The following is an 18,353-nucleotide window of genomic DNA, read 5'->3' as shown; positions in this document are numbered from 1 at the left end:
ACTATCAAAAATATTAAAGGAGAACTGCACTTCAACCCTCTAAACGAACATCCCATTCTGCATCAGATGATCGATATAATATACCCATTAGCCATTTATTTAGTTGTGGCTGTTTGAAACATGCTGTAAGTATATATATATTCTCTGAAAATATGACTTATCATAGCCACAAACTGGAGGATACCATTTTTAATCAGGATACAATTTGTTTTAAAATGGTTAAAAGGTTTTATGGAATAATAAATGAACATCATACTAGGATTGCAAATTATGCATGTGTTTGGAAATGGATGATCAATTTTAACATTTTAGAAAAATACAGAACAATATTGGTAAAAATGCCAATAAGATGCATTTGAAAAAAAGCTATGGCAATTAAACATATTGAATTTATTGTATTTTACACCTTCTCTGTTGTTTAAAATGTTTACAGTAAATAGCAAGTATGTATCAAGTGTCAGGCAGCTGAAGGAACTTGTATTCATTTATTGTGGGAATGTCAGAGAATAAAAGAGTTGTGTTCTGCTGTGAAAATTGCCTTGTTTGTCCATCCTAGGCTAGCGTAGATCACTTGAGGCACTTGCGTCACAACAGTTCCTAATGCTAGGCGTTAGCTCATATGTGTTGAAGTGGAGATGATTGAAATAAACGACTCGGTGTATGAAAAAAACTCAGCTTATCCATTATCCTGACATGGTGTCACACTTAAGGACTACACGCCTACAGTGACCAAAGAATGGAAAAGTTTATGCCCCCAGAGCAGTTTCATTTTGCTTTATTGAAGCAGTGCTTTTGTCGTTTTCCCACCTTACAATACCTCTTGTATGCAGTTTGACAGCCGCAGTTAAAAAAAGAAACACACAGACAGACTAACAACCTTCTAACAACCTTCTTAAGTTAATTTTCATTTACCGTTTGACATATTGACTGTCCGCCATGTCCTACAATCGTATTAAATTTTTTAAATGTCTCTGAGCAATGCATTTAATGCTTTTTATTGCCGTTTAAAGTCTTCATTTACGCAAAATCATTAATACACACAACCACACTTCAAGTTGATGGACATAACACTATATTGCTCATCATAACGCTAGTTTTTAGTCAATCACAAATCGTAATTATGTAATATTCAGTTATACTTCCAGTGTGCTGTAATTGATAAGGGCTCAACATTTCTCATATTGAATTTCTATTTAATTATTGTTACCCAATTTTGGCATGAAAACACCCTCAGTTTGGGAAAACTTACTTAGGATTCCTTCAACTTTTTTCCGGTCAAGGATGCGCTTTCGTGTCCCTGCAGGTTTGTTTCCAGGGCGACCAAAAGGGACACTCCTCTACTGTAAAAAAAGAGGTCAAAAAGTGCGTGGAATAAACGCATACATTTGGGCTTTGAAGCATGTCTCATGGCAGCAAGGCGGAACGATGATATGAATACGCCGCTCCCAGGAAAGAGCTCTTGCTGGTCCGATTGTTGAGGAGGGCCGTCGCTGTATTTGTCTCCAACCAGGTCGCAGAGACTTTGAAGTACTCTGACTTGGCTCGGATCTGAAAGGGAAAAAATAGCACAAACAATACCAGAATGAGAAAATAATGTGTTCAAGGCCCAATCACTAGTTTAAGTAAACAAAACAATTACATCAGGAATTAATTAGCATTAGGTACTTACCTATTTTCAAGAGGACTTCTTTGATTCGTTGTTTTCTCGCCGGATTTTTTCCAACTCCTCCCTACATCCATCACATGGCGTCCATGATTTTTCTGCCTGTGGTTGATAACAGATAGTGTCCTCAACAGATGGGTTGCCTGCATCTCTTCTGTCTGGTGCCAGGAAAGCTGCGTTTTTATTCTCAGGTGGATTCACCCAGCTAGGTGGCTAACTATTGTGTACGCCGGGTGAAGGACCAGAGGTGTTGTGGACATTTGGTGATGAGCCAGCGGTGTTGAAGTCGTGTGGGGATGGGCCTCCATAGAGTGATCAACCTTCGGTGGTGAGGCCATTGGTTGATGGGCAGGATGCATGGTCTTCGAAGGGAAATGGACGTTTGATGTTGAGACCATATGGCAGGGGTGTCCAAACTTTTTCCACTGAGGGACGCACACTGAAAAATCTAAGCAAGCGGGGGCCATTTTCATATTTTAAAAACCAGTGTAATATATTTATGAAAAAATATACTTTTAGGCCACCACTCAGTTATGATCCCGGGGACCCCAAAGGGTTTTGGTCCAAAAAAATATTAAAAATGTGTCATTATTCCGTATGATTATTATTTTCATTATTCATGTTTTAAATGTGTAGTTGAATATTAGGGAAAAAAAAAATGAAAAAACACAAAATATGCAATATTTTCATCCAATAACTTTTTTAGGTGGAATATTTGAGATTATATAATAATTGGAGCTTTAATTTTGGATTTTGATTCATTATTATTTTTTGAGCAATGACACTTAAAAACAAATCACACTAAAACAAATTGGGGATCCAAAAGTGTCCTACTCATTAAAGTGTTAAAAAATAAATACATTTTTTTACTGTTTACTTTTAGCACAATAATCTCGAGATCAACTTCAAATATATCCGTCAATTTTATAAGTTTTATTGTTGTTTATGGATTTTTTGGTTTTTTTTTAGGCCCTTCTTAAAAAAAAAAAAACAGCTCAGTTTTTTATATGGGAAAACACAAAATATGCAACATTTTCCCCCAAAAATATACTAAAGTGGAATATTTAATTTGACGTAATTGAAGCTTTGAATAGGGCAATAATTCAAAATGACATTGATTTTGATTAATTATTTTTTTTTAAAAGAAACAGCCTCCATGGCAGCTTTGTGTTATTAAAGCATTGCAACATTTTCTTGTTACATTTCACCTGTTTGCGCTTTTTTATCACTTTTAATTTTTTTCAATTGTATTTTTAAAATGTGCCGTTAAACAATGACCTGGGGGCACCAAATGGCCCCCGGGCCGCACTTTGGACACCCCTGCCATATGGTGAAAGGCAAGATATATGGCCTCCGTAAGGAAATTGACTATTGATGTGGAGGCCATACAATGATGGGATGGCTGTATTGCCGCTGTAGGGTGATGGACCAATGGTTCCCTCTCTAGTAAACCTATCATGAAATTTCATTGAACCATAGATTACAAACCCAATTGGTCCATATATTTATATACAACATCAAAAGAGATGAGAAATACTGAACTACAAAAAATTACTGAAATGACCTACAGTATATTTTAACCTGCAGCGGCCAAAGTGGACCTTAGTCTATGTGCAGTGAGGAGAACAAGTATTTAATAGACTGGCGGTTCTGTAAAATCTAAAACAAAACTAAAAATTACACATTGTATTATTTTCAAGTAACTTGCATTTTTTTTTTCTCCACGGAATTGATCACCTAGTAAACTTTACTTCTCTGAAGTATCAAATATGGATTTCATGCAATAAGTTGCAAATTAATTACTTTTTAAAAAATTCATACAATGTGATTTTACGGATTTTTGTTTTGGATTCTATCACTTACAATTGAAGTGTGCCTATAATGATATTAATAAAAATTATAATATAAGTAACAGACCTCGAACTACAAAATCAGCAGTGTATCAATGATTTGTTCTCCTCATTCTATGATGGACGGTACCAATAATGAAAATAAATGTACCATGACCAAAATTGACTATATCTATAATCGTTCTGTACAGTACTCCTTAACAAAAACATTTCACATCAAAGACAAAGGAACTGGACCAGTACTGAAGATGAAATCATCTTGACTGCAAGGAAATAGACAACTCACTTAGTCAACAATAACAAATAACAGATTATGACAGATTTTTTAATATTAAGTTATACATAACATTGACTATCACAAAAAAGTTATTACTTTATATATCTCAGGATTATTTATGAAATGTACAATTAAGTATAAACTGTCAAACCAGTACTTATATTTGGTTTAAATATGTTTTTTTTAAACTATTGCTTATTGAGATTTCCGCCCTACCTCCTTTCTCCACAAAAGAAGCACAGGCATGTGAGCACCCTTTGACAAAAGAGGAGGAAAATTCACAAAAAAGAGGAACATTTCCATCCGCATGTAGGGCTCCGACAAAAGCCCCGAAAATATTTTTTAAGAATCAATACTACATAGCACTGTGACATTAAAACAATAACTATACATAGCGAGAGACACATAATATTATCAATATTAAATGCTTTCGATAAAATATTCGAGCCAGCATGATTCGCTGCATGAGGTCACTCGCGCTTTGGGAACCCAGTAAACAGAAAACAGGAAGTGTCACTGAGCAATGTGAGTGACATGCTACAACAGACAATCATCCATCCATCCATCCATCCATCCATCCATCTTCTTCCGCTTATCCGAGGTCGGGTCGCGGGGGCAACAACCTAAGCAGGGAAACCCAGACTTCCCTTTCCCCAGCCACTTCGTCTAGCTCTTCCCGGGGGATCCCGAGGCGTTCCCAGGCTAGCCGGGAGACATAGTCTTCCCAACGTGTCCTGGGTCTTCCCCGTGGCCTCCTACCGGTTGGACGTGCCCTAAACACCTCCCTAGGGAGGCGTTCGGGTGGCATCCTGACCAGATGCCCAAACCACCTCATCTGGCTCCTCTCGATGTGAAGGAGCAGCGGCTTTACTATGAGTCCCTCCCGGATGGCAGAGCTTCTCACCCTATCTCTAAGGGAGAGCCCCGCCACCCGGCGGAGGAAACTCATTTCGCCCGCTTGCACCCGTGATTTTATCTTTTCGGTCATGATCCAAAGCTCATGACCATAGGTGAGGATGGGAACGTAGATCGACCGGTAAATTGAGAGCTTTGCCTTCCGGCTCAGCTCCTTCTTCACCACAACGGATCGGTACAACGTCCGCATTACTGAAGACGCCGCACCGATCCGCCTGTCGATCTCACGATCCACTCTTCCCTCACTCGTGAACAAGACTCCTAGGTACTTGAACTCCTCCACTTGGGGGAGTGTCTCCTCCCCAACCCGGAGATGGCATTCCACCGTTTTCCAGGCGAGAACCATGGACTCGGACCTGGAGGTGCTGATTCTCATTCCGGTCGCTTCACACTCGGCTGCAAACCGATCCAGTAAGAGCTGAAGATCCCGGTCAGATGAAGCCATCAGGACCACATCATCTGCAAAAAGCAGAGACCTAATCCTGCGGTCACCAAACCGGAACCCCTCAACGCCTTGACTGCGCCTAGAAATTCTGTCCATAAAAGTTATGAACAAAATCGGTGACAAAGGACAGCCCTGGCGGAATCCAACTCTCACTGGAAATGTGTTCGACTTACTGCCGGCAATGCGGACCAAGCTCTGGCACTGATCGTACAGGGAGCAGACCGCCACAATAAGTGCTCTTTGAGCACTCCCCACAGGACTTCCCGAGGGACACGGTCGAATGCCTTCTCCAAGTCCACAAAGCACATGTAGACTGGTTAGGCAAACTCCCATGCACCCTCAAGAACCCTGCGGAGAGTATAGAGCTGGTCCACAGTTCCACGACCAGGACGAAAACCACACTGTTCCTCCTGAATCCGAGGTTCGACTATCCGGCGTAGCCTCCTCTCCAGTACACCTGAATAAACCTTACCGGGAAGGCTGAGGAGTGTGATCCCACGATAGTTGGAACACACCCTCCGGTCCCCCTTCTTAAAGAGAGGGACCACCACCCCGGTCTGCCAATCCAGAGGTACCGCCCCCGATGTCCACGCGATGCTGCAGAGTCTTGTCAACCAAGACAGCCCCACAGCATCCAGAGCCTTAAGGAACTACGGGCGGATCTCGTCCACCCCCGGGGCCTTGCCACCGAGGAGCTTTTTAACTACCTCAGCGACCTCAGCCCCAGAAATAGGAGAGTCCACCACAGAATTCCCCAGGCACTGCTTCCTCATAGGAAGACGTGTTGGTGGGATTGAGGAGGTCTTCGAAGTATTCCTTCCACCTATCCACAACATCCGCAGTTGAGGTCAGCAGAACACCATCCGCACCATACACGGTGTTGATAGTGCACTGCTTCCCCTTCCTGAGGCGGCGGACGGTGGTCCAGAATCGCTTCGAAGCCGTCCGGAAGTCGTTTTCCATGGCTTCCCCGAACTCCTCCCATGTCCGAGTTTTTGCCTCAGCGACCGCTGAAGCCACACACCGCTTCGCCTGTCGGTACCTGTCCACTGCCTCCGGAGTCCTATGAGCCAAAAGGACCCGATATGACTCCTTCTTCAGCTTGACGGCATCCTTCACCGCTGGTGTCCACCAAGGGGTTTTAGGATTACCGCCTCGACAGGCACCAACTACCTTGCGGCCACAGCTCCGATCAGCCGCCTCGACAATAGAGGTGCGGAACATGCTCCACTCGGACTCAATGTCCAGCACCTCCCTCGTGACATGTTTGAAGTTCTTCCGGAGGTGGGAATTGAATCTCTCTCTGACAGGAAACTCTGCCAGACGTTCCCAGCAGACCCTCACAATGCGTTTGGGCCTGCCAGGTCTGTCCGGCATCCTCCCCCACCATCGCAGCCAACTCACCACCAGGTGATGATCGGTAGAAAGCTCCGCCCCTCTCTTCACCCGAGTGTCCAAAACATAGGGCCGCAAATCCGATGACACCACTACAAAGTTGATCATGGAACTGCGGCCTAGGGTGTCCTGGTGCCAAGTGCACATATGGACACCCTTATGTTTGAACATGGTGTTTGTAATGGACAAACTGTGACGAACACAAAAGTCCAATAACAAAACACCACTCGGGTTCAGATCCGGGCGGGAATTCTTCCCAATCACGCCTCTCCAGGTTTCACTGTCATTGCCAACATGAGCGTTGAAGTCCCCCAGAAACAAGGGAATCACCCGGGGAAGCACTTTCCAGTACTCCCTCGAGTGTACCCAAAAAGGGTGGGTACTCTGAACTGCTGTTTGGTGCGTAAGCACAAACAACAGTCAGGACCCGTCCCCCCACCCGAAGGCGGAGGGAGGCTACCCTTTCGTCCACTGGGTTGAACTCCAACGTGCAGGCTTTAAGCCAGCGGGCAACCAGAATTGCCACCCCAGCCCGTTGCCTCTCACTGTCGGCAATGCCAGAGTGGAAGAGGGTCCAGTCCCTCTCGAGGGAAGTGGTTCCAGAGCCCTTGCTGTGCGTCGAAGTGAGTCCGACTATATCCAGCCGGAACTTCTCCACTTCGCGCACTAGCTCAGGCTCTTTCCCCCCCAGTGAGGTGACGTTCCACGTCCCAAGAGCTAGCTTCTGTAGCCGAGGATCGGACCGCCAAGTGCCCTGCCTTCGACTGCCGCCCAGCTCACATTGCACCCGACCTCTATGGCCCCTGCTATGGGTGGTGAGCCCATTGGAGGGGTGACCCACGTTGCCTCTTCGGGCTGTGTCCGGCCGGACCCCATGGGAACAGGCCCGGCCACCAGGCGCTCGCCATCGTGCCCCACCTCCGGGCCTGGCTCCAGAAGGGGGCCCCGGTGACCCGCGTCCGGGCGAGGGAAATCTGGATCCATGTTTTGTCTTCTTCATACAGGTCTTCGAGCTGCTCTTTGTCTGATCCCTCACCTAGAACCTGTTTGCCTTGGGAGACCCTACCAGCCCCGGACAACATAGCTCCTAGGATCATTGAGACACGCAAACTCCTCTACCACGATAAGGTGGCAGCTCAGAGAGGAGAACAGACAATCAGTTAACAGTATCCCATGGATGAATTAAGTAAACAATATCAAAAAAAAAAAAAGGATCCAAAAAAAAAAATCAGTTAACAGTTAACTGATTGTCTGTTAAGAGTATTTACTGAGCAATGGAAGGGACACGCCAACAGCCGATCATGTAACAGTATCAACAACAAGTAAGCTACCTCGATGATGATAATTATGCTAACTAGCAAGGCAAGCTTGTTTTGGTTTCCCTGTCCTGAAATTCAGTGCGGTGTTTAGGCAAGAGCAACAGCAAGTACCTGCGGCCAAGGAGAGCGTTCCACAAATTTTTGGGGGATCCTATTTTTTTGATATTGTTTACTTAATTCATCCATGGAATTTTTGTTATTGTTGAAAGCTCCGGTCGAACAGGTTTTTACTGGACACATTTCCGATGAGTGTTGCTCTGAGAACCTACAAGTGTTTAGTTAATACTTGATTGCTGATAAGAAGTTAGCTCCGTTTTTTGACACTCATCCTTGAACTCCCATCCTTACACTACTTTTATTTATATTGTTATATATTTTTCATATTCTTATTTATATTTAATTGAAAAAAAAAAACAGAATTTATATTTTGACATGAAACTGAATGTTTAAAAACTGTTAAGAAAGTATATATTGTGTACATTTTTCTCAATAAAACTTGCTTATAAGATTTCAGTGAGTGTTCAAGTACTTCTTGAGCACATTCATCAATACTGTGATAACAATTGTAACCATGACATGAAATGTTCATTTTGTTACTCCCTAGTTTTGACACATGAGATTGTAGAGTGGATATTTACACTCTATGAACGTTTTGACCATAACTAAAAAGCAATAAAATGATGGCAAAAAATAGTTTTAAGGGTCCACAAGTTCAGAACTTTTAATCCTGAAATCAGAGTGGATACAGATGTTGGGTTTTGGGCAATTTAATACATCAAATATTTGTATTTGTAATTTACATTCTATTTACTGAAACAATGATTTGATGGCAAATAAAATAATGTTTAAATTAATGCTGGTTTTTTTGGTTTCGAAATTCACAATTTTTGCTAAAGATTGAATGTTTTGAACTTGTAGACCCATAGGCATGAGGTAATAAATGTCAAGCTTACCCATAGGCAGTGTTGCGGCCTGTTACAAGTCCCCCGTCACTTGATAGATTCAGCGCTGTAATATTATCATGTTCAGACAGTGGGTTCTGATCTACTGTAATGGTGTCAGACCCTGATGTTGAGTGTGATGGCTCACTGGCTTCCAACATATTTAAAAATGACTCTTGTGGAGTTTGGTAGCCTTTTGGTGACTGAGTCTGATCATTTCCTAAAATATATTCAACAGTTTCCCTATAAAATTTACCATCTGACCACTTTGCTATAACAGAATCTCCTGTTTTAAGATCTAAGATCTGCACAGGAGCTTCATCACTTCAGAAAATGTCTGCTCCTGTAAAGATTTTGCCGGTATAACCGTCCTCCCATCTGACGAATGCCAAACAATCTGAAAGAGAGAGTGCAAAAGAGAAAGTGTTTAAAATTGTTTGTTTGAGTATAAAAAATTGGACTGCTATTTGTCATCTCATTTGGACAACAATGTTATGATTATTCCCTCTCCCCATCCCTATTTGCATTTTAAAGCAGATGCAGTAGGATGAGCTTGCCCATCGCTGTCTTAGAGGTGTGTGGCCTCATTACAATTAGGGTACTGTTACCTAACTTCCTTGGGGCGACTTTCCCAAGGTGGCATTCTCAGCTGTTCTTTAAATACTACACAAACTAATAAAGTCCTTTTTCCAGTTTGTTAGCTACATGTACTGCAATTTGGCTTAACCGTAGTCCGCTTCTTGTTACGTTTGCGCGGCATCGTGGATGCGCGGGGAGTGTCGCCTCTCGATGCGCAGGATCACAGCAGGCAGGAATGAAGGTATGAACAGCCTTTTAATGTGAAGTTACAAAAGAACACTGGTACAAAAGAGCAAATCAATGGCGTGTCTGAGCACAGAAAACTAAATGCTAATATACACAGAAGACAGAGTTCGAAGTCCATAAAGCGGGAGCCAAGCGCGCGGAGGCAAGCTACATTTAGCAAGCAGAAAAATAAACAGAGACTACTCACGTAACGGTCGCAGGTGCAAACAAACTGGCGAGAGCGAACTTAGGTAGCAGAGGGGCTTAAATACAGAAAACATAATTACAAACCGGTGTGTGAATGAGCCATGCAGGAGGATCAAATAAGTTGTCATGGTGATGAATGTAAATAAGGAAGTGCGCTAACAAACGGGATCGGTAGAGTCCAAAACATGATCAAAACATAGTAGGACAATACAAAAAAGACAAACATGCTAGAGATGTGTGATCCGGAAGCCGGATCACAACACTTCTGCCACACATACATAGAGACTTACCAGATTGCTCAATTGGGGGAGGAGAATTATGCAGGTCCTTCATTTTATTTGTGGGAACTCTTAACCTCTTTCTTTTAGTTGTTTCCTTTTGGTCCATGCTGTAAATGAAAAAATACATTTTGGATCACAAACTGAAGATAGGTTGATTAGCAACACTAAATTGACACGTGTGTGAATGTTGTCTGTCGATCTAAGTTGACTTGTCCGCCCGAGCGGAACTGGGATAGGACATAGCACCCCCACGACACGAAAGGGAAAAGCAGTAGAAAATATATGGATGGAATTATGATATAAATGGAAATTATTTACATATATGGGGTCACTCGATATGGATGTTAACTTTTAGGGTGAATCATATTTAACTTCTGTTAAAAACAAGTAAACAAAATGATTGTTTATGATCGTTCTGGCTATAGTAAAAAAAAATCTTGACCCAGACAGTTTAATTCAAATTTTAATTTGTATCTATTTTGAGGTGCGGTGGGCTTGATGGCACCTTTTTATAATGGGGTACATATTAGGAAAGTTATAGTATTTTTAACAAAAAGGTCATGAATATAATCTCGAGCCCCAATGACTTTGTATTGAAGAGGTTGACCATAATTAGTGCATTTTGACCAGGTTAAAACAATCATAAGTTTTTAAACATGTATCACAGGAAAACTATTCTTATATCATGTTGCTAGTCTTAACAAGACCTGTCTGATAATACCGGTTTCATTAAATGAATGTTTAACATTTTACACACATACCTACTTTATTTTCCTAAATATATGCAGTTTATACAATCGATAGCATGATACAAAACATACTCGGCCACTGCCACAGAGTAAGCAAATATACTGCTGCTTTCAAAATGGCGGGGCAAATTGGTTAATCATTGAATGCTTTTGGATGTAATCTCTTATTTATTGCAAATAGCCAGCCTTACCAATAAAATGCAACCCGGACCTCCTTTGTCGATTGTCACATTACCTACAACAGTATTATAAAACATTTTTAAGTTAAGCCCCCCAAATTAATATGCACTGTGGAATCCAATTGTGAAAGTCATTATGTATTCTAACATTACTTGTTGGGCAGACGCCATTAGCGTTACCGCAGCCTGCTAAAGGACCACTCCGTTGTCACAACAATTAAATATTTTCATTTCACTGCATTACATGGTTGACCAACTAAAAAATATTAGCATACTTACATATCCAAGTCTCATGTCGCAAGCGTTGTGGCCGTCGTTTCCAAAAACTTTCCCGCTTCTTTTCTTTCCTCTTCGCTTTCTTCTTTTTCCTCGTTTTAGTTTAAGGTAGGCGCACAGACAACGTTCAAATGTTACGCCACCTACTGTTTCCCCGCCTCTTCTTCTTCTGATGGCAAACAACGCGTCATGTCCGCCGCCGTCTGATAGAAAGCGTAATGTTTCTAAATTGCCTTCCTTTGAAAGTTACTCATAGCCAAAAATAGCTATTTTCAGATGGTCATATAAGGAGAAAATCAACTTTATCTAAATTCTAAGATGTGGATCTCAACAACACTCTCGCGAGGAATCTGTCCAATCATATTTTCTGCATGTTCACATTTCCTCTAGTGAGCTGCAACAGCTCTGGGTCGACTTGGAAATGGTCTGGATGAACGTGGCATGCTTTACCTTGCAGTATGCAGACTTTATTTAAGGTTAAACTGGCACGACAGTTATAGGCACAGAAATATTTCACAGCAACAATTCCTCGGATCACCAAAGCACAAACATTCCCGTCACTCCTGCACACTTCCACTTTTTCGCCCCTATATAATGTTTGAACTTTGTTGTCCCACACTGCGCGGGTTATCATGGGAGATCGAGTTTACTTCTCAGATGAGCCCACTTAATATCGTCAGAAAAAAACACACCCACTCGAGTTCTCGTTTGATAGCGTCACACATCACGGCATTATTGTGAGAATTTTGTAACCAAAATAACGTAATATTTACAATAATTTTGCATCCCTCGTCAAGATCCTTTCTCATAGGTTTGGTTTGATGCTGTGTATTTACTAATGATTGACATTAGCATCCACAACTTTGTTTTAATAGTTTGTGTTGTATTGTGATGAGTTACATTTAATACTGTGGATTATGTGTTACCACAAACACAGAAGATATGTAAACATGAACTACAATGCGATCAAGATGTGGGAAAAAAGTAAATGCATTCCATTAGATCGATTTGTATATTGTGTTCAATTTATGTCAACTTGCTTCTTGTTTTGCATGTTTTTGTCTTTAAAAATATATATATATTTTAGTCTTTTGAGTTTTTTGGTTCCTCTTCTTTGTGTCAGGGGATAGCAGCAGAATAACACTGCAGGAGGCGGTGCCTCCTGAATGAGCCCAAAACACTGCTCTTCAAATGGAACACATCCATCCTTCAGGTGTCCATGCAGGATGTACCACTCTGGAACATCAAACCTCTCCCTACCTGCCAGGTACACCCACCGTCTTCCGTGTCTGCAATTGTTTTGTTGTGAATTTTGTCACGAAGCAAATCCTGCTCAAATATATTACAAACTTTTGAGTGTAAGAATGTGAGCGATATGCTGAGATATTATACGTTTTGCCTTGTGACACAATGTTATAAAAAACCTTTAATGATTTGTATTCTATTTTAATTTCAGCACATGAAAATATTTCTACTTCTGACTATCAAAGACAATGGAAAACCATTTTCCAGATCAGCCCTCACAGATCCTCCTGATGGCCTAACAACTGAACTACATGTCGATGCTAAGTATGATTCATCTCAATCATTTTAGGAAGCTCTCCCTGATATAGGGGATTGGATGTACAATGACGGACATACGTTTAACGAAGGATTTGAAGATAGTTTGAGTGAGGAGTGTGCAGAAGAGTCAAATTTCAAGGACACAACAGACAAACCAATACATGACAATGCATCAGAAACCATGGCAGAGTGCCTTCTGATCATCATGGGTTATGTAAACTGTCATAAAGTCACTGATAAGGCCCTAAGCGATATGCTCAAAATGTTCAATTTGCTTTATCCCGATAGTCTGAACACAGACTGCTTAAACAGTGTGCAGAAGTTCCAAAACTTTTTTTTATCCCACTCTGCATCATCGCTTATTATATTACATACATCCTCCAGTAATTGTTTTGGGCCAATAGAAAGTAAACAAATAAAATGCCTGTTTTGTGGGACCAGTGTGTCAGAAGAAAGATTCTCATCCTTATTTTTAAAGTATGTACAGATTGATTTATTTTTTACCATTTTTTACCATGTGCCAAATGGGCCCTCGTTGGTGAATTTAAACATGCAGGTTTTTCTTTGCTGCAAGATAGTGTAACATATGAGACATGCAGTCATGTTATTCCCCTATTGGAAACCTCTGCCAGTACAGTAGTATCCTTGGATCACATATTGGGTAAAGTTGTTTTCCTTGACTTCACATCTATGCCTGGCATTGTGTTTGCAGTTCATTTCCCCAACACACTTGAAAAGTTTTAAATAATTAGGAACTGAACTGGCCTAAGAAGCCACAAATCAAATTTTTGATCATTGTTATAAATGCTCTGAAAATACACACTGATGTGATGTTGCCGTGGATGCTGTAAAAGTCTGTAAATATGTACTGTCTATGGAGTATCATTGTTGATTATGTTTTTGCATTGTGTGTAATATTTCAGTGGCCAATTTATTAAATTTACTTGTTTAATAAAACCACTGTCTTTTTTTAATGAATACATAGGCCCATTATGCTACTGTATTTTAATATTAGTCCTTATGATGGTGGTTGGAGAGGCAAATATCTTCTGAAGTGGTACTTTGTTAAAAGAGTTTGACAACCACTGCTCTAGAAAGTTTACAAATGTTAAAAGCTCTAAAAAAGTGTCTTGTCATCATATCAGTATTGTTTGGGTTCAGTTTTAAACTGTAGTCACTGAGTTTCTGTACATGGTGTGCGGATAAGAAATCAACAAATTAAGTAGAAAATTATTTAAATAAACCATATATCCATATTGCCTGAAATAATTATTTTCTCCAAATGTTGGCATGAGATAAACTGGAGTAAGATTGAGGTATAATTAAATTGTGTCAATTAAAATGCATTTTTGAAATTATTTTTTCTAAGACAGAAAACGGGTATAAAGCAACTTCAATAGTGAGCAGTGAGAGACAAAACCAAGTATAGCTCTCACTGAGACATCATTGAGACATATTGAAACCAATACTCATTGATTGTCTTTTTGCCGAAATATGGGTTGTACTTGTATAGCGCTTTTCTACCTTCAAGGTACTCAAAGCGCTTTGACACTACTTCCACATTTACCCATTCACACACACATTCACACACTGATGGAGGGAGCTGCCATGCAAGGCGCCAACCAGCACCCATCAGGAGCAAGGGTGAAGTGTCTTGCTCAGGACACAACGGACGTGACGAGGTTGGTTCTAGGTGGGATTTGAACCAGTGACCCTCGGGTTGCGCACGGCCACTCTCCCACTGCGCCACGCCGTCCCTATAGCAAAGAGACATCTGAGAACTCAAACAGTGAGTAGTGAGAAACAAAACCATGTGTATCTCTCACTGAGTCATTATCGAGACATATTGGAGACCAGCTCATTCATCTCTCAATTTGGTCTTATGTGGGCCTACCGAGGATGTCGTAGCCCTTTGAGACACTAGTGATTTAGGGCTATATAAGTAAAAATTGATTGATTGATAGTTGAAATCGGGAAAAGAGATAACTGTTAGACAACTTTGAGATCTCTCACAGTGCTCACTGCGAGCCTTATTGCTCAGGAGCTACATTTGAGAAGAATGAGAAAACTACTTTGGTCTCGATTAGTGCTCTTTTATGTCTAGGAGATATATATAAGACATAAATGAGATCTCATCTTCAATTGTGCTTTCCGATGGGATAGAACGCCTGTAAGATGATTGGCGAAGAAGGAGGAAGCGTTGTTGTTGTGGAAATGAAAAAGGAGGATAGACGTGCATGTGAAAGGAACAAGATAAGTTGAGCTGTGTTAGACAGGTTGCTCAATAAAAGTTAAAAAAAGAGCGTCAGACTTTGTGTGCACTTCTTCTGGACGCTACAATACTTCTTTAGTGTGAAGCAAATGAGGTCTGCACAATAAAAAAGAGACACATTTACTAATGCACTGGTACTGATGGGAAACCTACTTGGAAATTGTAGTAAGCTAAGCTAAATGTTACTCTCTATTAAATGTAGCTAAGCTAGAAAATTGTGGGCATGTGAGCCACAGTGATACTCAGTTGTAATACCCTTTTTCACCACTTGTGGAGGTAATGACCATTTCAAACAGACAGAAGAAGTCTGGAGTTAAAGTCACAGTGAGACAAGACCACATATATTTTTCTTTTTTTTATGCATTCGAAATATTAAATAAATGCGATGAAAAGTCAGCTTACAATGGAGCCTATAGGAGTCACTCTATTTTGACAATAAAAGCCCTTGAAAAAAGTAAAATATATACTTACATGCTGTAAGTATATATGTAATGTAGTAACATTCATAATGAAATGTAATATACACACATTGTAAGTATATATGTAATGTAGTAACATTCATAATAACATGTAATATATACTTGATGTAAGTATATATGGAATGTAGAAACATTCACAATAACATGTAATATTTACGTGATGTAAGAATATATGTAATGTAGTAACATGTATAATAAAATGTAATATATACACGATGTGAGTACAGTATATATGGAATGTACTGACAAGTATAAAAACATGTAATATACACACATTGTACCTATATATGTAATGTAGTAACATTCATAATAACTTTGATTGATTCATTGATTGATTGATTGAATTAATTGATTGATTGAGTGATTGATTGAAACTTTTATTAGTAGATTGCACAGTACAGTACATATTCCGTACAATTGATCACTAAATGGCAACACCCGAATACGTTTTTCAACTTCTTTAAGTCGGGATCCACGTTAATCAATTTATGGTAGTAATATGTAACAATACCGGTATGTCAATATATAACATGTAATATACACACATTGTATATTATTGTTACTACATTGCATATATGCTTAACTGTAAGTATATATGCAATGTAGTAACATTCATATGAACATGTAATATGCAATGTAGTAACATTCATATGAACATGTAATATATACAGTACATGATTTAATATGTGTAATGTAGTAACTTTTATAATAACATGTAATATATACATGATGTAAGTTTGCAAATACAACAAATATGCTATTATAATCCATTTCTAATGGATGAAGCTTTAGCCTGGACAAGAGGTCATGAGGTGGTCCCCAACATTCACCGAATGTTTCGACCATTAATCACAACACTCTCCGGTTGGTGGGTCAGCTGTGATTTGCCATATCACTGCCCCTCTAATCCAGGCTTCCAGCTATTGTCCTCTATTTTATGCCAGAGCCAACAGGTGGCTCTCTTTGCCGCTTCTCCCAGCCTACGAACGGCTGTTTTCCTGAAGTGCCCTCTCAATCCGACCGTTGTCATCAGATTCCACACAGATTGAGCAGGGAATCCTTGACATCCAACTTCCACTGTCATCAGCCATGCTGTCCACCCCTTGTCCCGGAAGTCTTGGACAAGTTGTTGGTACTTTGTTTTCTTCCTCTCTGCTGCTTCCTCACATCCCTCCTCCCACGGGACACTATGTTCCACCAGGATGATTTTCTCCCCTCTGGGGACTACATAACTATGTCTGGTCTCAGAGTGGTGGATAGTACCACCTCTGGGAAGAGGAGCTTCCTCCCCAGGTAAAATTCCATCCCCCAACCCTAGGCGAACTGCAGGAGGCTTTGCTTGGCTTGGCCTTCATGGACAACTGATCTATAACCCTCTTTCACGAAGGTGATGGTGCTCAGCAATGGCTTAGTTTTGGCTCGGTGTCTATTTCTTTTTGCTCCAAGATATCTGCAAGCATTGCCAGCACCTTGTCATGGCGCCACCTGTATCTTCCCTGGGTCAATGCTGCTTTACACCCAGAAAGAATGTGTGTCATAGTTCCTTTACCGCCACACAACCTGCACAGCGGGTCCTCCCTCATTCCCCACCTATGCAAGTTGCCTGGGGTTGGCAGGGTGTCTTATACTGCCTGGAACAGAAATTAGTTACGAAACGGCTCCAGCCTCCACATCACTCCACGTTACGGTCCTCTTGGGAAGGTTCCACCTTGTCCAGGCACCTTTGGTTGCGATCTTGATGGCTTTAGCTCTTCTTCCTTCTTCCTCAAGATTTCAAACTTCATCCTGGATCATGGTCCTCTTTTCCCTGGGAGTGGACTTGAACCACTGCTGCAAGTTTCTTAAATGTAACTTATCTGAACACTATCTAGTGTTGTGGTATTTCAATTAACTGAAATCCACTATGCTGTGGGGCCCTATTGTAGTGAATCACACCTCAGACATCATAAATGAATCAAATCTTTATTAGACATGTAAACAATGTGATAAAGAACATTCAACATTAATCAATCTATGGATCTAGATATCTGGTCAGGACACTCCTCACTCTTTGCCTTCACCTTCATGTTCCATTCGTTGTCCCTCCTTTGACAAATGGACAAAGTTTTTCGCTAAGTAGCATAACAGCTGACCCGGCCGGACTTTGGAAAGTTCTCTTGCGGTCAGAGAAGTGTTGTATCTGAAATAGCTGCAATCGCTTTCTCTTAAGGTATTATTGTGTGATTTCCCTAAGCATCTGTACATGTGGAAGAAGGAGAAACACAAGCATGTCTGGATGACTCGCCTTCATATTTACAGTGGGCAGCCCGAGCAACAAAATGCTTTATTGTGAAGCTGGCTATGGCGCGTTCTTACTGAAGTCACTTCCTTTGTGGGCGAGGTCTTTCTAGCGTCACTTCCTCTCCAAACTCACTTTGTAAATGATCAATGAGTCCATCCCAAGTTAAGTGCCCGAGATTCAAGAATTACACAGCGGACTTACCCGTGTAAAAATGTGTCCAAGGAGGGAGACCCTAAACGCTGCTTTACTGTGGTTGAACCGGGGCTTAGGCTAAATAATTATTTGTTTAAGGGGTTAAACGACTTAGTGTATACATGGCCTAAGAGGCACCATCCTCTGCCCTTGACCTTAGGAGATCAGCTTTGCGTGTGCTATCAAGTTTGCCTGTCTTTTAGTACACGCAATTCTTTAGTTATAGTTAGCACCCGCTATTTAGCACTTGTTAATTGATGTTAGT

At 40.9% G+C, this 18,353-nt stretch overlaps 1 long non-coding RNA gene across 1 annotated transcript in view; it reads left to right on the top strand.

The window, feature by feature from the left end:
* The window catches only part of LOC133568932 (uncharacterized), a 63,315-nt gene extending 49,616 nt beyond the window's left edge, over nt 1-13,699 (top strand). Inside the window, exons 2-3 of the long non-coding RNA XR_009809699.1 lie at nt 12,425-12,568; nt 12,758-13,699. This is a non-coding gene — a long non-coding RNA (uncharacterized LOC133568932). The remainder of the gene's footprint in view (nt 1-12,424; nt 12,569-12,757) is intronic.
* The last annotated feature ends 4,654 nt before the right edge of the window (nt 13,700-18,353 follow it).

Source organism: Nerophis ophidion, linkage group LG14 (assembly GCF_033978795.1).
Source record: "Nerophis ophidion isolate RoL-2023_Sa linkage group LG14, RoL_Noph_v1.0, whole genome shotgun sequence".
Classification (NCBI taxonomy): Eukaryota; Metazoa; Chordata; class Actinopteri; order Syngnathiformes; family Syngnathidae; genus Nerophis; species Nerophis ophidion.
This window is presented reverse-complemented; position numbering and strand designations above follow the sequence as displayed.